This window comes from Pinus tabuliformis, chromosome 9, assembly GCF_031772625.1.
Source record: "Pinus tabuliformis cultivar Carrire ecotype Pingquan chromosome 9, CPIR1, whole genome shotgun sequence".
Lineage (NCBI taxonomy): Eukaryota > Viridiplantae > Streptophyta > Pinopsida > Pinales > Pinaceae > Pinus > Pinus tabuliformis.
Genome location: NC_142307.1, coordinates 1,809,322,890 through 1,809,344,317, shown reverse-complemented (window position 1 = coordinate 1,809,344,317; position 21,428 = coordinate 1,809,322,890). Strand labels below are relative to the sequence as shown.

The 21,428-nt window shown below is 39.8% G+C and overlaps 1 protein-coding gene across 2 annotated transcripts in view; it reads right to left on the bottom strand.

The window, feature by feature from the left end:
- SAC3A (SAC3/GANP/Nin1/mts3/eIF-3 p25 family) overlaps positions 1 to 21,428 on the bottom strand; it is a 93,790-nt gene that overhangs the window by 39,883 nt on the left and 32,479 nt on the right. The gene's annotated exons all lie outside the window — the stretch shown is intronic.

Below are 21,428 nucleotides of genomic sequence, written 5' to 3'. Positions count from 1 at the left end.
CTCACCAATTATTTTCCTTCTAGTGAAGGGTGCATTTTTGTTAAGCCCATGGTAGAGGAGTTCAACAATCAATACCACCAACATCAACAAAGTTCAACAATCAATGCCACCAACATCAAGGTACTTAAAGGGCTTCATGCTCTTTATCAAATGCCAATCTCTTACCCTCACACATGACCGAATCAAATGCAAACATTTCAATTCCCTAAATCCTAAAATCCTAAAAACTATTAAGTCTGTTGGATTTTGAGTGAGATCTAAAATTCTAGTGTCTCCATATGAAATCCAATGAGGATGAAACCACTCTCAAACATCTTGAGTCATTTCATGGTAATGTTAAAAATTTAAGTAAAAGGATGAAAATGAAAGATAAAGGAAATGTCACTTTTACTTTAAGAATTTAACATTACCATTGATGATCAGCATTGTTAGGGTTGTGTTAATTTTAGGTATGTTCTATGCTAGAGCAATTTATTTCAATTTTCACAGTTAGCTCAATATCTTTTCCAAATTAGCAATCACATCAGCATTAAAGTAAATTGCAAATAAAACATAAATATAAATCGTAGAAGACAAGCCAAGACAAGAGAACACAAGATATGGCGCTAGCCAGGGACAAACCCCAATGTGGGGAAACCCTTCGTCAATTCTTCTCATATGTTCTTCAATAGTTCAGCAGAGAGAGAGAGAGAGAGATAGAGATAGTACATTTACAACAGAAGTCAACACTTCGACTTTCTAGATAAGAGAATAGATCATCTCTACATGAGATCAGTTGAATACATGTTGCTTCAACTAATTCTCCAAGGTAACTCCTTCACCTATCATTGTGTTGCATCACGTCCACATGCTGCACCTCACCATCCTGCACCATGCTGCACTCATCATCACAGTGTTGGATCTAATGACCATGCTATGCAATTCATGTTGCTGCTCCTATCATTGTGCTGCTCCAATCACTAAGCTACTCTCATCATGGATTTGCACTCAATGTTGCACTCATCATCACAATGTTGGACCTCATGTTGCTCCTGTCACAGTGTCTAGCACTGCTGTACATAGTGCCACTGCTGCCCCATGCTTAAGACTATCCCAATGTACTTGCAGCATTGTACTTGTTGTTGTCCATGCTTTACCATGTTGTTGTTGTCCATGATTCTTCATGCTTGCAGTTGTCCCATGTGTCACCATGCTTCACCATCACTATTATTATGTGCACTATGCTGCATTGTACATTGTGCTATGTATTGTTGCTCCTATATACCACTACTACACCAATTGCCATTGTTATTATGACTGTGTTAAAGTTAGGGCATGACTTGTAGTCTACCACACAGTCAAGAGATAAGTCCTTTTAGGACTGCAGTTTACCTTAGAGAGCTTTCTCTCATGCCACATTGCCCTTTGAAGGTGTTGACCACCCTTGACAGTCCTTAACACAACCTCAGTTGTGTGCTATGGCCTGCAGCCTAGCACAACAGCTAGTTGTAGCTTTTGGCCTACCCAAATGATACCCAAACAATCTCAAACAGCAGCGTTGCCTTCCTCATGAACTCGACCAAGCTGACAACACTTACCTGCACTCAAACGCATACATATACAACCCTAAATTTCTCCTCCTTGTGACTGCGGCTTCCCTATCTAGCATATACACCTAAACCAGACTTTGGTTCATGCACAAGAACAACCTTATCCAATGTTGTCAATACCCACGTTGTCTAGACTCCTTCACGCTATGATAAGGTCCCTTCTGCGGTAGATGAAGTCCTTCTTTTGTTGCAGTTAAGGCTCCTCTTGACTGCGACTTAGGGCTCCTCTTGACAGCGGACAAGGGCTCCTCTTGACTGCGGATTAGGGCCTCCTCTAGCTGCAGATTAGGGCCTTCCTTTTGTTGCGGATTAGGGCTCTTTTAGCTGTCGATAAGTGCCTCTTCTTACTGCGCATTAGAACTCTTGTTGACTGTGGCTAGGGCTTCTTAGATTTGCGGCCAGATCTCCTTCAAGACTGCGGCTAGGGCTCTCCCTTCAACTGCGGCTAGGGCACCTTTGATGACTGCATCTAGGGCTCTCTTAGATGACCCTTTCCACTACGTCTTCCTTGAGAGAAGACAAACCCAAACAAGTGGAAAGAGGGAGATCATGAGAGTTGTGTTTTCTCAAATGACTTTCAAGGCACCTCTATTTATACTAAAACGTTGAGCACATGTGGGGTTTATTTCGTTGTTGGCCGACCTTGACAAATTGTCCCATAACACAAATAAATTCATATCTCCATGAATACTTATTGGAATCAAATGATCTTTAGATCAATCCTACACCTCTCGATGAGAGGGATCCAAGAAAAATACCAACTGCCATTAATAAGATGACCCACATGGAGTTTGACCCTAGTTGCCAATTTTAACACTCCCTCTCAACTAGGGAGAACTCCATTTGTTGATCCATATATCCGATTGTACTACCTCTGCCATCAGTGCCCTACACTGCTCTGCTCTGCTCTACTTAGCTCTGCTCTGCTCTGCTGAACCATGAAGAAGAAGAATTGATCGAGAATGTCTCATACCATTCTCTACTGACCCTAAGTCAGTTTCATCTGAAGAGAGTGTGTCATATCACTCTTACTGACCCGAACTCAATTTTATTGATCCCAGATCAATATCACAAGGGAGTGTCTCAAACCACTCATACTAATCCCAGATCAGTTGGAGGTCATCCTAGCATAGGGAGTACGGTAGATACAGCAATGCGTCCATCAATAGTACTACTATGGTCCCTAACCCCATTTCCCTGCTCATTGATCAAATGAGAGGTACTTCCCATGAGTCCCAGACTGCATGGGGAGGATGCCTCGACAAGAGAACTAATCATCCTGTCCCATAGGAGAACTAATCATCCTGGCTCACAATTGCCACGGGAGAATTAATCATCCTGGCTCACAAGACAACGAATCATCCTGTCCCAAAGTCGCCTCGGGGTATCACAGGGGAAGGTTGAACCATTCACCTTGTACACAAAGCACCATTAGGGGAGGGTGAGTCGCCCTATGGTCGTGTGTTGCTCCAATAAGTACCCCAAGCCCCCAGAGCTCCTAGAGCTCAATGCATGCAACATGCAAGACCCTTATAAGAAGGTCTCTCCAAGTCGTTCGGGAAAGTCATAGATTTGACCTTTCCCCGGGGCTTTGACAAAGTGTCTGCGACCTGTACATTAGTCTCAATGCGATGGAGCCTCCTCGCTCATTGACTTACCATATCCCAGATAAGGTAGTATCTGATGTCTGATGTCTATATGCTGGAGCAATCATCGAATACGAGATTCCTCAACAATCGAATCCCCCCCTAGTTGTCACAGAGAATCACAGTGGTATTCATCATGCGTACAAACAGCGCACTGAAAAGCTTCTACAACCAGGCAGCTTCACACGAGATCATACTCGTAGCTATGTATTCGGTCTCAGCGGTGCTTATAGCAACCGACTTCTACTTCCTACTCATCCATGATATCGAAGCAGAATCTAAAGAGAACCAGCACTAAGAAGTGCTCTAGTGATCCTCCACATTGCCTGCCCAGTCAACATTCGAATAATCATGCAACTTCATATTTCCAACAGTGTATCTCAATCCATGAGAGATTGTGGCCCGAAGATATTTCAGAAGATTCTTGGCACCAATCCAGTGAAGCTCAAACAAATATGAGCTCACCATGCTAATTGCAAAACATATATCCGGATGGAGGTTCACCAAGAACATCAATGCAAATGAGTTTATGAAACTCAAAGGGATTTCCCAAATCTGGTCCGGCATCATCACCATATAACTTCTGAAAGTTAAGATCCTCGAGGTAGTCACGGGCTTGCACTTTACCATTCCACATCCGGAATCCAACTCCCTCTTACTTCTGCAAGTGAGAGGGTCTGCACCTATCAAAAATAGGTCGTTCTTAAAAGGTGCCGGTATGAGAGGTCTATCATCCACAACCTTCAAACAAAGGTTTGGATCAGCTTCACTCTTAGTGAATCTCAGCTTCATTTGACAGCTATCAATCCTCTCATATCAAACCCGGGGTGATTTGCTTCAAGCCATAGAGGGCTTTCTTCCACCTGCATACATGAGATTCCTGATGAATCTCAAACCCCTCGGGTTGTTCTAAGCCTATGAACCTGCTATAGAAATTTCCCACTGTAGATCACCTGATTATGCAATATACTAAAGCAAAATACTAGATCTACTTCTACAATCAAACTTTGCGGAAGCTTAATGAATTTGAGCTAGATCAATCAAAACACATATAACAGAGAAGAAGAAATCATACACATGAAACACAGAAGAATACTCTGGGGAAAACCTTAGCTAAAAACCCCGATCTTTGTATTATCATACAAATGGAAATATTTCCGGATTACACAAAGCTTTAGCTCACAAGCTATCCAGCTCTCAGTACAATCCCTCTGCTTCTCATAGACAGTCAAAGGCTTCTCACAAACCTTCTCCTCTACTCTCCAAGCCTCTTATTTCCTTGCGCAGTTTCTCCTGGGGTCCAATGTTGTCACCTGTGTGAATTCACCTCTCACACTACTCACTAAACTCAGAAGTAGCTGCACAATCCTGAAGGAGATAATTCCTTCTGCATGGATAAGTTTCCTATATAGGAAAATTCCTCCAACTGATAGTACATTGTCCCTTCCTCTGATCTCAATTGGGTCTCTGACTAAACTGACATGCATGAGTTATTTATGAGAGAATATTCAGTTATCTGAAGTGCAGCAGTTACATGCATGCATGGATTAACTAACTGAACTCATAATTAGTTCAACAAACTATTTGAACTAATCTAACTGGACTTAACTCAGTTAATTGAGCTAACTAATTACAACTCAAGGTACAACTCATCCTGATCTCCTTTAATCAAGGGATAACTTCCTCAATCAATGGAGAAACTGTTGCATGTCTTCACATAGACTTCATGTTTGATTTCCTACAACTAATTAACTCAAGATGATTTAATTAATTATTTTACAAACAGTTGCTAAGATCAAATTCGAATTTTAGCTCTCAATTTTAGTTCAGGGACTAACTAAAATTGGAATCTATCCCGAAATACTATTTATAGCAATTCTATTTTTAGCATTTCCATTCTTCATTCCTTATTGCTATGTCCAACACTGGTACCTAAAATACTATTTATAGCAATGTTATTTTTAGCATTTCTATTTTTAGCATTTCTTATTGCTATTTCCAACACCTGCTACATGAGGGGAATGGTCCCCTTGTAAGATTTTCCTTCAGTACATCTTAGATATGTACCGTCATGCTCCTTTTGAATTCAGGCATCTAAGTCACCATCTGACTCGCATTGGGTAGGGCCCCATAAGTAGACCTCTGGTGCTATAGATGACATGTCTCAACTGATATGGTCCCCAGTGGAGCATCTTGCAACTTGATACAAATTGCCAACCCTGAACTCAAAAACATCTTAGAAAATTTTATTTTTAAACACGTACCTTTCCATCAATGAATGCCACCCTGTAACCTTTGACTTTCATCGCTGAAATGGACATTAGGTTCTTCTTGTGATCAGGTACATAAAAGAGATTATGTAAATGAATCGAGTTCCCTCATTCAATTGAGGGGTAACATTCCCTACACCCTTTCCGGGATCGGTGGCATCTTCTCCAAGTATAATCCCACGATTGTTTCCATCTCTACCAAATTAGAGAGAGCACCCTTCTATCTGATGGAGTGCCTTGAAGCACTATAATCAATAAGCCAGATTCCCAAAGAATCTAAAGGAGAAGGCCAATACAAGATAATGCTTCTTCATCTTATCAGAAACAACATTTGATTCTTCATACCTGGCGTTCTTTGCTTTCTCGAGGAGACGGCCATTTCTTGATGACCTGCACTGTCATTCCTATGATCATTGAAGATGTCCTTGGAATGATTGTTATCATCATCAAGTGATGTGTCCCTGCCAATCAGACAATCCTTCGCATAATGGCCGAACTTATTTCAACCAAGGCTTCTGCCTTTCCTTCCACCCTTAGATCCGGACTTTCCCATAGAAGTGATCCTCAGGTAGGCCATCAAAAACTTCCGCTATGCCATTCTGATAATATTCTCTGCTTCGACTTCACCCTTGGTGAATTAGAAGAGGGATGAGGAATCCATTGATCCTTTTGTCCCTCCCAACTGTCTTCGGTGATTGTTCTCTCACTCTTGCTTGGACTTTGTCTTCACCTCAGCTCTGATACCATGTTAACTTTAGGTATGTTCTATGCTAGAGCAATTTATTTCAATTTTCACAGTTACCGCAATACCTTTTCCAGAATAGAAATCACATCAGCATTAAAGTAAACTGCAGATAGAACATAAATATAAATCGCAAAAGACAAGCCAAGACAAGAGGACACAAGATATAGCGCTAGCCAAGGACAAACCCCAATGTGGGGAAACCCTTCGTCAATTTTTCTTATATGTTCTTCAATAGTTCAGCAGAGAGAGAGAGATAGAGATAGTACATTTACAACAAAAGTCAACACTTCAACTTTCTAGATAAGAGAATAGATCATCTCTACATGAGATCAATTGAAGACATGTTGCTTCAACTAATTCTCCAAGGTGACTCCTTCACTTATCATTGTGTTGCATCTCGTCCACATGCTGCACCTCACCGTGTTGCACCATGCTGCACTCATCATCACAGTGTTGGACCTAATGACCATGCTATGCACTTCATAATGTTGCTCCTGTCACTGTGTTGCTCCAATCACTGAGTTGCTCACATCACGGATCTGCACTCAATGTTGCACTCATCATCACAATGTTGGACCTCATGTCATTGTTGTCACAGTGTCTAGCACTGTTGTACATAGTTGCCACTACTACACCATGCTTACGACTATCCCAATGTACTTGTAGCACTGTACTTGCTGCTGTCCATGCTTTACCATGCTGTTGTTTTCCATGATTCTTCATGCTTGCAGTTGTCCAATGTTGCAGTTGTCCCATGTGTCACCATGCTTCACCATCACTATTATTATGTGCACTATGTTGCATTGTACATTGTGCTATGTATTGTTGCTCCTATGTACAACTGCTACACCAATTGCCATTGTTGTTATGACTGTGTTCAGGTTAGGGCATGACTTGTAGTCTACCACACAGTCAGGAGATAAGTCCTTTTAGGACTACAGTTTACCTTGGAGAGCTTTCTCTCATGCCACACTGCCCTTTGAAGGTGTTGTCCACCCTTGACAGTCCTTAACACAACCTCAGTTGTGTGCTATGGCCTGCAGCCTAGCACAACAGCTAGCTGTAGCTTTCGGCCTTCCCAAATGATACCCAAACAGTCTCAAACAGCAGCGTTGCCTTCCTCATGAACTCGGCCAAGCTGACAACACTTACCTGCACTCAAACGCATACATATACAACCCTGAATTTCTCCTCCTTGTGACTATGTCTAGCATATACACCTAAACCAGACTTTGGTTCATGCACAAGAACAACCTTATTCAATGTTGTCAATACCCACGTTGTCTAGACTCCTCCATGCTATGATAAGGTCCCTTCTGCTGCAGAGGAAGTCCTCCTTTTGTTGCAGCTAAGGCTCCTCTTGACTATGGCTTAGGGCTCCTCTTGACAGTGGATAAGGGCTCCTCTTGACTGCGGATTAGGGCCTCCTCTAGCTGCGGATTAGGGCCTTCCTTCTGCTGCGAATTAGGGCTCTTCTAGCTGTGGATAAGGGCCTCTTCTTACTGCGCATTAGAACTCCTGTTGACTGTGGCTAGGGCTTCTTAGATCTGCGGCCAGATCTCCTTCAAGACTGCAGCTAGGGCTCTCCCTTCAACTGCGGCTAGGGCACCTTTGATAACTGTACCTAGGGCTCTCTTAGATGACCCTTTCCACTATGTCTTCCTTGAGAGAAGACAAACCCAAACAAGTGGAGAGAGGGAGATCATGAGAGTTGTGTGTTCTCAAATACTTTCAATGCACCTCTATTTATACTAAAACGTTGAGCACATGTGGGGTTTATTTGGTTGTTGGCCGATCTTGACGAATTGTCCCATAACACAAATAAATTCATATCTCCATGAATACTTATTGGAATCGGATGATCTTTAGATCAATCCTACACCTCTCAAAAATAGCAATTGCCATTAATAAGATGACCCACATGGAGTTTGGCCCTAGTTGCCAATTTTAACAAAACTTGAGATATGTGAGGCAAATGAGAGGGGAGGCGTGCTTTTAAAGGCTTGGAGGGGTTGTTTTGAGAGGGTAACAACCCCTAGTTTCCCTCAAAACCACTCAAAAACTCCAAAAAACAAATTACGTAGGGTTTGTGGCCATGTTGGCAATGAATTGGTCGGTTTATAGAAAAACCTAACCCGCCAAGAGCTTTAACCTGGTTTTTCAACCAATTCATCCTCACCATCTAATGAACCGGTCGGTTTTGAATACTATGCCTCATAACGAATTCGGCCCAATGAACTCAACCTCTAGGAAATCAGTCTCTGAATGAAATCAGCCTAGAGAACTCAACCCAAATACTCAAGCTATGCCCTCTTCGTATGCCACTGATGCGCACTAGCGAAAACTTGTCCCTCCAGCGACTCATCCTCCTCCAAATAAAATCAGTCTCCCTGCGACAACTCGGCCTTGCAATCTCCTCCTACTCGGCGTCCTCGATTCGCCCCAATCCACTCGCACTTCTCCTTCTCTGTGCTCCTAGTCCACAAAGCCACTTGCACTTAGAGGATTGTTTCTCTGAATGATGAATCAATCACACACTTGTGTTATGTGTGTCTTCACCTCTTCCCTAAGCTTCCTTTATAATCTTCATTTAGCCCAAATCCCTAACCCGAATCTCCCTTCTAGAACATCTTAGAGATCAACGATTGAGATTATTTCTAAGTCACTTAAATAATTAAATTATTTATCCTTAGAAAATGACTTAATAGTCAACAATAATAAATTGAGTTTAATTATTGTACTTTTCCTAAGCTAGACTTAGGAAAGAAGATATAAATCACTAGCTCCAGTAAGAGAGTGCCTAGAAGAGGCAAATAATTTCTTCCACATGCTAAGACACCAAGCCATTTAGAAGACCTTCCAAAGCTACCACTAGCTTCAACACTCCCTCCTACCAAGGAAGGGATTCTCCACCACCCCCCAACTTATCTCGATACTTCACAAAATTCCCTTTCACTAGATGTTTAGTGAGAACCTCTGCCACCTGCTCCTCTATAGAAATGTATTGCAGTCTCATAGCGCCTCTCTGGACCTTGTCTCTGATGAAATGATATATGATCTTGATGTGCTTGGACCGATCATGAAACACATTAGGAACACTCAGAAGGCGATAAAAAGGACTTGGCCAAAGATTCTAGATGCATGAGCTAGGAATTCAATATCATTATATAACCCTTCCCCAAACCAAGCACCACCAATGCACTGCTGACCAAAGTTAAACAGTTAACTACATGACATCTGAAAGAGAAGTTAGGGAATAACACAAGGTTCATGTCAACAGTTCTCAATGTCAATGTCTCAAGCACAAAGTCCCCCCTCATCATTGCCCTCTCTCCATGAGAGACCCTCTAATTGTGAGAGAAACTCAAGCACAATTGACTCTTATAACCAACAAGATTCTCCTCTCTAATGTATGAGGTGGATCTAATGGGTTGGAACTTGAAGAAGAGAATCTTGCTACTTATAACACTAGGAGAAGAGGTCGCAATAAACCCATGTGATGGGCATTCTTTATTAGCAAGAAACTGGTAGGAAACATGTTATTTTATATAACATGAAAAATTACCATTGTCTAACTGGTAGAGCCTGCATTGTAATAGAATGTCCAACTACTCAATATTAAAAATTTCTATTCTATAAATCAGCCAAGCAGTGTTAATCTCTTCCATTGTTGTTGCTTCTGATTCCCCTAACACAATCCAAATCCTTTTAGATTGAGAATGAATCCATTATCCAAAAACATATCCATCAATTGAAAACAGAAAATTTGCAAGAATCCAATCCAGACTGTCAATTCCATGGTTTCAATGAGAATTTGGGGCAGGGAGGGTATGCCTAGGGTCAAATCTAGTAACTATGGTTGGAAATTCATAGATTTTTATCTTATCTATCTAGTCTACCATGTTTCTACCCTTTTTTAATACCTTTTAAGAGAAGAGTTAATCCTTCAAAGTTTCAATGTATTTTCAAAATTATTTTAGTTGTATCAACACCAGTGTACTAGATAATCCCATTGACCTATGTTTGATCATTTGTTGGACATTAAGATAGTCATCTCATCTTTATCTTCTTCTTTTTTCTTGATCCTCACTTGTTTTATGAGTTCAATATGCAAATTATCCACTTTGGGTTGAAAAGTTTTTAATATTTTCAACACTCTTCAATTTCTTCTTCTCTATTAGGCTTTAGCTTTCTTGACTATGTTCTAATAAGAATTCTATAATACATTACATATTAAAATTTCTCCTTCAATATACTGGCACATGGAATTGCATTAATGATTAAACACAACTTTCTTCCAAAAGGAGTAAACATCTTCTCAAACACCAATTTCATTTCAAGAAATGTATAACATGAAAATTTTGTGATTTCTATTATTCACTAGCCTTTCAAAATTCAAGCATACCTTCTCTTTATTTCCAACAAATGTGCTTTGGGGAATGTCAGCTATTCAAAGGATGAATCAACTTTTCAAACAAAATATCTATGGTCTAATCCCACTGAATGATTTTATATACACACATTGTTACTGCTCGATCTGTCATCCTATATGTGTAAAAGCCCCAAACACTCAGATGATAGATTTGGGTAACTAGGAGGTTGGCCATTGTCACCTCGCCAACACTCCTCTATTCTTCAGGTCAGTTTTATCCCACTCATGGCGGCTTCCCTAATTAGGGTTGCTGGAAACTGAAGCTATGAAGTGCAAGGCGATGTGAAGAGTAATTTCCAGCAAAACAGGTTTAAAGTTTTAAATAAAATGAAATGATGGTGGGCAAGAGATTAGTGCCTAATCTATTGTGCGAATGGAGTCATGACAAAGGTTCAGATGGAAGGTTGTTCTAAATATGAGAAAGAGATAACATGGCTGAAAAGTACAAGCCACTAACACTCTTCCTTGCTGTCCTGTTTTGCAGAAATAAACATAGGGTTGTTGCTTCTGTAGACAACATCCAATATTGAAGAAGATCATAGTAGTTACTAGGAGTTATGTGTATATATATTCACTCCATAAGTAGAAACAGCAACATAATCATTGACAAAACCCCAATGATGGCCCAAGAAAAAATGGAAAAAGTATGCCGAATTTCTTATCCCAAAAGAACATGTCTAGATTACTTCAGCAAAACAGTAATAGAATTTAAAATCAGAGATACAGCCTCACCCAGAAGATATTTACAGAGCTCTCAAACACATCCAAGAGATCTCTCATTAAACTCCAAGGGAGAGAAGTGTTCCACTTCCAACCATGCCCCAGAAGAGAGGGAGCTGCCCTTTTTATAGAGTCTAACTCAATCCTTTACAATATTCTGGAAATACACAACTTTTCAATGGTTGACAAAGCTCCAATAACCCTTATGTGTATTAAGGAGCCTTTTAAGTTGTTGGATGGACATATTTAAATTAAAAAAAGATCAGCCTGGTAACCCATGCTTACCCAATGCATAAAAGGGGAAAGCCAAGTTGAATTGGTATATTCATGAGACCTTTTGACTAAGGGCAACTTCAAGCCATGGGTGAGTTACATAGCCCTCTCCAACATTAGCTTAGGTCCATCTATACAATACTTTAACTCAATCCGTCTGCCAGCTATGCTTGGGCTTGGTTCATGTGACAGTAGCATATAATTTGTGGGTAATCAAACTCGGCTGACATGTAGTATGAAGTGGACACATGAAAAGGGGTGGCCCCATATGATTCATGATAAGAACTCCATCTTAAACGTATCGGTCAACTCATGAAAAGCGGCCCACACGTATTTTCAACTAGCCAACACAGACAGTAAGCAATCCATTAATTTTGTTGTCTTGTGACTGTAACGTGGAAATCAACCCGTCAACATGATGCCACGGTTCAACAAAAACAATTTGTGAGCAGATGGGTGCTAGATGGCTCCATAAGCAATGCAGTGTGGCTGCAGTGTGGGCAATTGCAAGGCAATGTGGCTGTAATGTGGAAGGTGGCCTATTATTGTTGAATGGCATTGTCATTGATGCCAACATCGGTTCTTGAACGCTCTTAATAATTGTCTGGATTGCATTGATTGAAGCTCAAATGGTCAAGAAGCCTTGGGAAGCCCTTGATGCCTCGCAATTGATGAGAAATTTGGGTAAAAAGATCAGTTTGTTTGGGCTCAAGATCACCGTTAATTGATTCTCCTCATCATGCCGACTCTAACGGTAGGTGGCATGTCACGTGGGTCCACTGGATTGAGGAGATATGGCTTTGTAAAGTTGAAACCCCACTTGTTGATCAAGGAACCCCAAAAGCAGATGATGTGGCAGCTTCTCATTCACTGGAATATTGCTCAAATCATGAGGATAAAAAGAACTTCCATTAAAAGACAAATAAATATTTTGTGGTCTTAAATATTTTTGGTCCTATTGTTTGTGATATTCAAAATTTCAAGTTGAAATGGCTCCCTCCAAAAGTATAAGTTGGCCTTGTTACCCACCAGCTGTGGGTAGTGTATATAGGAGAAAAATTTTCTCCTAGATGGTCCTCAGTGGGCAGCCAACAGCCCCTTGCATCCACCAAATAGCCTAATGTGTCAATATAGTCGCCACCTGAGCCAGCGATGTGGTCCCTCGCCCACTTGTTATGATTGTATGTTTGAAGGTGGGCCTCCCAACGCCGAAGGTATGGCTTTTCATTGCTATAGTTAAGTATTTTTACTCCCTTGTCATGGGCACTTTTGGGCATGGATTTGGGGGGGGGGGGTTCAGCGGAAAAAGTGGACTAGGTCGATACTCTTGGCTGCAGAGGGAGGGCTTATGTCATCATCCTAGCCCTTACAGATGGTCTACAAGCATTTTCAATCCACTTGGAGACCCATGAGGATATCCTTGTGCCCCCCCACCCACTTGGGAGCACCGCAAGTTCCTGCTTGGAAAACAAGGAGCCACCCCTTGTCCACTATGTTTGGAGTCCAATTTTACATCATGGCACCCCTTGGGCTTCATTAAGCTTCCTCAAAGGCCCAACGACTCACTATATTGATCATTCTGCTCTCTTGAGAGGCTTATTCTTATTTTATCGAGCTATTTTGCTGGGCTTGTCACCAAAAGTATTGTTATTATGCACATTATTTTATTTTAGGGGCATTATTAGTCCAAATTAGGCCATCTGAATCCTTTAGAGGATTGTATAAATAGAAGTGTGATGATTCATTTTCATCATCATCACTTCGACTGGGTTCTTATCTCTTGTGAGATTTTCGCTAGCCCTTTTGGAAGAGGATTTTGAATGTGATGGATGAATTTTGATGTTTGGATATCTCTCTCTTTTCTTGGAGCTTCATTATTGGCATAATTTGGTGATTAGATATAAACTTTTACACATGTAAGTAATCTTTTCATGTCTATTTTTGTTATTTGCTTTAATACATGAATGTTGTTGAGATTTTCACTATACTAGATCTGAAATTTATTGTTTTTCTTATGCGAAATTGTGGAAATTTAATTGCGTCATCTCATGTATCATATGTGAAAGGGTGAATGTTCCTAGAGATTGGTTCTATTGAACACATCTTGATAAGTCATCAATTATTGCAAATTGAAGTATAAATTCTTCTAGCAGTTGCTCCCATGCCCTAATTGCCATGTGAAGTTGTCTAGAAGGCTCCTTGATTGGGTGTAGTTCCTCTAAATCACAAATTTCACATTGACTCCATCTTCTCCAAATGATAAGGCACTGATCCTTCCATAGGTGATCATTTTCAAAGAGAATTCCTCTCACCTTCCCCTCTTTTTCTAGTTCTAGCCTCCATAGGTCACTAGGGCATCACTTTTCTCACAACTTAAACATCCAAAGAATTTGACCTCTTTCCCACAACTACGCAAGTGTGTCCTCATTGGGATCATAACATCAAATCATCAAAAGAAGATTCTTTATTTGATCCCCTTCCTATCCCTAATTAGGTCAAGTACATCCTTGGTTGATCAACTCCATATCCTTGACCTAATTTCAGGTCCACTTGGCCCTTTGTGGTCCTACAACTTGTTGATTCCAATTCCACAGTGATCACTTAGAAGTCAAGCATCCATAAGGCCCTTTGAGACTAGGGGCTTCCTTGACAAGGCATACTCTCAAACCCTATCCTCAAAAGCCCTCTTAGCCCTTCCTAGAGAGCCCATTACCTTGCTTCTAAAGCAAGCAACCCATTCAATTGAGTCTCTCTTGCGAATAGGATTAGGAATCACTTCTTTATCTTATCATTGACTATATATATTCTCGTCATTCCTCATATACTGAGACTACTCCCATCAATGAAAGTCCGTAAAGAGCAAGGAACCTTAGGTGAGGTGACAATGGGCTATCGCTCCACTGTTGTCCTCGACCTAATAGTTGCTCTATAGGAACCCCTCCTATGACCCCTGCTAGTTTGAGTGGTAACAGGCCTAATTAGATTGAGGGGTTTTGGGCTCCAATTATTTTTAAAATTTGAATTTCCCTCCAATTAAAGGTCGGCTGGCCTCCCCCTAGAAGCCTACTTGGTCACTATAAAAAGAGGCTTATTCCCTCTAGAGTAAGAAAATTTGAATGCTACTCTTTCTGAAATATTTCTGCTGCCAGTAGTCAAGAAAATCTGAAGTTGATCAAGGTCTGAGGCAGTTCGTTGGGTGTTTCTCTATTCTTTTTGTAAGAGGTCTTCACTGGGATTTCAGGCAACTCTGTGGCATTCTCAGCCCTGTGGTAGGGCATCTCTTGGCATGCATTTCTGGGCAAATCCGCAACATATGAGCTTTTTTTTGGAGTTTCTTATGTGCATGAAGGTTATTTGTTTCTGGTTTTTCGTGGGCATTGAGGCAGTTTCAACTAATATTTTTTGGCCCTGGAGAAAGCATGGTTGAACTTCGTTGTTGGAAGCTAAATTCAAATCTGTCAGCTAGATTCACTGGGTTCAGACACTTCTTTATGGACACATTTCTTCATATGCGCAGATTCTGAGAGACGCCTTTTCTGTGATTTTCGTTGGTCTTCTAGTGCACATTCATATACATATTTTCGGCCCTCCTTGATAACAAATCTCTGATGGTTTTGGAGCACAGTTCAAGGGTTTTTTAAAGAAGAATTATGTGCACAAGAGCAGCTCGTTTTCTGGCAAGTTTATAGCCCTCTTCCTGAAACTTGATTTGGCCTAGCATCTGTGACGTGTACAAACTATTTGTGGACTGTGTATTGAGGATGAATACACAATATCAATCTCAAGTAAATTGTTCAGTAGTCAGACCCTGTGGATAGGTCATCTAAGGTAAGCCCTAATTTGCACTTGCATTTATACAGTGAGATTTTATTCAAGTTGATCAGAGAACCATTGGCAGAGATCTTGTTGAAGTTCTGAAGCCAAAACCTAATATTGTCAATAAAAGTTCTTTCAAGATTTCAACTGGCAAATCTGTTGCAAATCTTTTGTATTTTTCCTTCCAGAGCAGAGCTACTTCTGAATCATCTCTTGTTGTATCCAAGATCTTTAGCAGACCAACTAGGGCTTATTACAGACCTACACATTGTTTGTTCTCTGAGAAGGTTGGATGATTAGTAAGTCAGCTCTGTTGGTGTGCTCGATCACTGCAGCATTTATAAGTTGTATGGACAGTGTGTGTAATTGACAGAGTATATGGGTCATACTTCAAAGCTGGAATGTTTGTGAATTGTTTGCTTACCTTATCAAAGTGTTGCAGAGGATAGTGCATAGCTATGGCAAGTTGGCAACTTACCCATGGATTTGATGTGAGTGAATTGATGGACAGAGTATCGTTTTGAGTGTTGATCCGGTGAGTGAATTGATGGACAGAGTACTGTTTTGAATGTTGATCCAGCTACCTTAAAGAGAGATCAGTACTGCTGTTAATGTCTGATTGCTGGTGTTGGTAACTTATATGTCAGAGAAAGGTAATAATTGAGTTGAATACGTTAAACATGTTTTGATGCTGACAAATGTACATACAGAGAAGTCTTGAGTAGCCAATTGCTTAACAGAGTATTGTGCAGACCTTCACATGTTGTGCATTGGACAGAGTATTGTTTCAATTGTAGCTGTTATAGAGTCTATGGTAAGCTGCCAGGATGTTCTGAACATGCATATGATGATAAGATTGCTGTTAGGGCTTGAATTGCAGGTATTATATTACTGATGATGCTGTTTGTCCTCTGATATAGTACGTTGGATTGAAGTCAGTGTGCCCATGATGAATGTGAAGCTGCTGTTTGTTCTTTGCAACTATTTTGAGTGCAAGGATCGTTGATTTCAGCACAATGACAATGGAAATATAGCAGAAGTTAAGTATATCAAGGTTTACTTATGTAATGTTGTTGTTTGCTTGATGAGAACTATAGGTTGTGTATGTGAGAGAGTTTGTTGGTAAGAACTGATGTTATCTAAGGACTTGTACTGCAGATATCTGATTATTAGGACTACATGCAATGATTTCATCTCAGATTGCTAGGGTTTGTATTCTGACATTGGAAACACTGTTGACGTGTGCATCACAAGATGTGTTGAGCAGATTTGTTGTTGCGGCCAGGGTTTGAAACAACAGTAAAAGCATAATTCTGCTGGTCAGAACCATTGAGTGCCTGTTTGCTGCCAGTATATGGCAGAGCCAGGGTTTGATGATATTACTATAGATTGATGTTGCTTAAGCAATGGTGGTATGGCTGTGGACTTGTCTGAGGTACATTGCCATGATTTGTCATGTTGATGAGCAGAAAAGATGGTATCTAAGGACTTGTACTGCAGATATCTGATTATTAGGATTAGACTAAATGCAATGATTTCATCTCAGATTGCTAGGGTTTGTATTCTGCCATTGGAAACACTGTTGACGTATGCATCACAAGATGTGTTGAGCAGATTTGTTGTTGTGGCTAGGGTTTGAAACAACAGTGAAAGCATAATTCTGCTGGTCAGAACCATTGAGTGCATGTTTGCTGCCAGTATATGGCAGAGCCAGGGTTTGATGATACTACTATAGATTGATGTTGCTTAAGCAATGGTGGTATGGCTGTGGACTTGTCTGAGATACATTGCTATGATTTGTCATGTTGATGAGCAGAAAAGATACAATGAATTTGATTCAGAAATGATGTTTTGTTGTTGACCACAGGTGCATTCAGTCTGAAAATTGTGAAACATGGTCCACTGTGATGAATTAAAAGTCGGAGCCCTCAAGATAAGTCGTAGCTTGTTCAGCAGGGTGACAAGGTGGTGCAAGGCAGAAGAGTAGAATCTCCTTCAAGTTGGAGCCTGAGAACACTTCAGGGTTGCAGGGTGGAGCTAGGGCATGTCCGAGCCTGTGCAGGGTGTTGCAGCATCCTTCTAGTCGAAGCTAGTAAATCAGGGAGTTGGAGCTTCCTTCAGGTTGGACCTTGTAAACCAAGGCATTGGAGCGTCCTTCTAGTTGGAGTTGGTAAACGTGTCCTTCAGGTTAGAGTCTATAAACCAAGAGGTTGAAGCCTCCTTCAATTGATGCTGAAAATCTTGGAAGTTGGAGCTTCCTATTGATGTGAATTATTGAAAACAAATAATAAGAAGTGTTCGGTGGTTTTTCTCCCGGAAGAGTTTACACCTAAAAAAATTTCCACCCAAAAATCTCTAGTGTACTATCTTTATTTTTGTGCATTGTTGAATGATGTTGATGACTGTTTATGTTTATATGATGCTAATGATAATTAATGCCCTGTGAAATTAAAATTAACTAATTAAAGGGAAATACTAATTCACCCCCCTCTCAGTTACCAACAATTATCTTATGTTCATTGGCTGATTCGTAGTATGGGGGCAGATTACTGATAAAATATGTAATCCATCCCATGGCTAGCTCCATCAAATTGTTACCTCATGCTATCGTATGGGTAAAGGTGGCAGTTCAATAAAATAACCCACAGCTGCAATAGACAGCTTAATGTAACCCCACAGATTCACAAGTGATGTTTCTTTTGATCCACACATAATAATACTACTCCCTTAAGAAATGTGCCCTCCTTTTATGCATGTGGGAAAAGAGTATGCTTTCATATAACTTTTAATTAGAGACCCCCATGGTATGTCATGAATTTATAAGGTGAGAGCATCCCCTCTTAGAGATAAAGTGGCTAAGGTAAAATGGTTTGATAAACTATCATAGGAGCCATTATAAAGTAAGTCCACAGTCCATGGATAAAATGAAGCATATGGTTATCCTTATGAAAATATTATGATGTGGACACATGAGATAAAGGTGGGAAAGTTCAAAATAATGGAGGAGACTCATAGTAATGGAATTGATACTAAAAGAGTTAATGGATGGATACAGGAGATGGGATGCAACAACAAATCATATCCATATTGCCAATGAGGGTATAATGGTAATAGAAGTGAATATACCCAATGCACCCCACCATAAAACAAAGTCATAATAAAAGGAATTTGAGGTGAACCATAACAACATCTACCATAGATATACCACAGTGCCAAGGAGCATCTCATAATCATCAACTGAAGCATTATAAGCATAAATCCTGAAGCTCCATCAACCAAGATATCTCACTATGAAGAAAAACCAAGCCATGAGAATCCACCACACAAGCCATTTTTCATCCCAGGCCACTAACAACCTCAACCAACATCCCAATTCTTTAAAGATTAGGAACAGCAAGCCATAGTGCAAAGAAAAAAAACATAGCCGGAGGGATACCAAAGATCGCATGTACAACCCTCCTGAAATATAGGTGGTAAGCCACCTCAAGCATCTTCAATTTAGAAATTTTTTCTTTGCTTTGGGAAATGGGGAAACAATGTATAAGACATACATACATCTGTAAAATACAAAGAATAAAACATTTTCACAGGGGTTTAAAGTTTCTTCTGTGGGTTATCAAATGGGAAAGGAAAGAAAATGAAAATATGCAGAAAAATGTGTAAAACATCTTCCCCAAGAGTTGAAATAGATCAAAAACCCAACTCTGAAATGAAAGTTCTGCATATCTGAAACACACTAGCAAGTTTCAAAGCTTCCTGCACTCTCTAAGATGCTTACAAATATAGCCTGTGTTAATAAAGAGGGCAAAACCATTTTTCTTATAACTTGAATTTAGTATTTTTGTTAGCCTGTGTTAATAAAGAGGGCAAAACCATTTTTCTTATAACTTGAATTTAGTATTTTTGTTTTGTGAAGTTTACTTGCATGTTTTTTTCATGTTTTTTTCCGTATCACACATATTATGAGTCTCACGAGTTTTGGGTTGACTTTTTTCATATTGGAAAATATTGTTTCCAGCATTTTCTGGGAAGGGAATGTTTCAGGAGAGTTACAGTTTTAAGAAACGCCTGAAAAATATTTTGGGTCGCATTTATTATTGGAAAACATTTCCACTTCCAGCATTTCCTGGGCAAGAAATGTCCCAGATGTGAGATTTTACAAACACGAGTGGACAGAAATACAAATAATAATGAGAAAGAATAGAATCATTCATTCATTAGATGCAATATCTCATTAGATAGCAGGAGATAAGAAGAGTACATTACATAGCTCCCAACTACCTTTCTATTAACCACTTCCTCAACCACTTCATTGAATGTCCCATTATTACATCACTTCAGTAATGAGCACTTATTATTCATCCAAATCCTAAGGTTTAAATATGACCATTATCTCCAACGAACAGAAGCATTTCAGAAGGTATTGCCATTTTGGGAAGCAGCACATACATTTTTGGGATGCTTTCTACTGTTTCTAGGTACAGAAAGGCCTGGTGGGTAGGGGCATTTCTGTTTCAGAGATATTTTCCTTCTAATAAGGGTGATCTTCACCAATGACATATTAAGTGGTGGCACAAATATTTAAGCAAGTGCAATTAACGCAGAATCCCTGCACCTCTCAAAGGAAAGCAGTGGCACAAATAATTAAGAGAGATCCAAACCCTATTTCCTCTAACCTTGAATTTAACCTTTTCTTTGTGAAGTTTGTTTGTCTGTTTTTTAGATTTTCTTGTTTTTTTCTGTATTACGCTTGTTAGGAGTCTCACAGGTTATGGTTTGATTTTTTTCATAATGGAAATTATTGTTTCCCATGTTTAGTGGGAAGGAAATGTTTCAGGAGAGTTACCATTTTGAGACACAACTCAAATATTTTTTTATTGCACTTTTACTTGGGAAACATTTGCAGCATTTCCAGGAGAAGAAATGCCCCAGAAACATTTCAGGAGTATTACCTTTTGGGAAACAGCACATACATTTTTGGAATACTTTCCACTGTTTCTAGGCATAGATAAGCAGGGGGAACATTTCTGTTTCGTAGATCTTTTCCTTCTAACAAGAGTGAACTTGACAAATGACAAATTAAATGGTGGCACAAAAAATAAATCAGTGCAATTAAAGCAACTCCCTTTTGAAAATTAGGACTCTTTTTTCTGGCAGTGATCTTCTTTGCTCATTGTTACACTGATGGTTGATTTTTGCTCAATTGCACCTATATTGCCACGTCTTATATTGAAATGCCTCTATGATGAGAAGTTCAACAGCGTATGATGACCCCTTAAAAGAAAAGATGCGACCACTAAATGGCAGCTGTTTCCTCTTCAAAGGAAAATATTTTATATTTATAGCAGCACTCGTGTCTCCTCAGACCTTATGCCAGTTTTTACAGAAATGGTCTCTTATAATAATGGTGACTCCCTGTAAGACATCAACAGTCTTGCAGCAACTCTTTCAGGATCGCCAGAAGTTGTAGGTCAAAATTAACACATCTTGTAGTATTTGAGCTTTTCAGTGCTTGATCTTGCTCAATCATTCTACTTATGTATTTATTATTTACTTATTTACAATTTATTTCATGTGTTCTTAAGATCCAAAGAAAACATGACAAATAAATAAAATCCATGTTTATAGCAGTGTTCTTGTGTCTCCTCAACTTATACCATTTATAAGTTATAACAGAAGTGATTTTATATGACAATGGTGAGTCTCTGTAAGAAATAAACATTCTTGCAGCAATTCTTTCACAATATCCAACTATTTGTTGTAGTCCTTCAGTGCTTGATCTTCTTCGAGCACTCTATTTCAGTATTTTATTTATATATTCACTTATTCTTTTTATTTCATGTGTTCTTCTTAGCTCAGACTTTTTGGGCAGCAATCAAATTCTTTTCTTTTTCTTTTCCTTTTAAAAGATGGGCTGCTATTGGCATGTTTATGCCC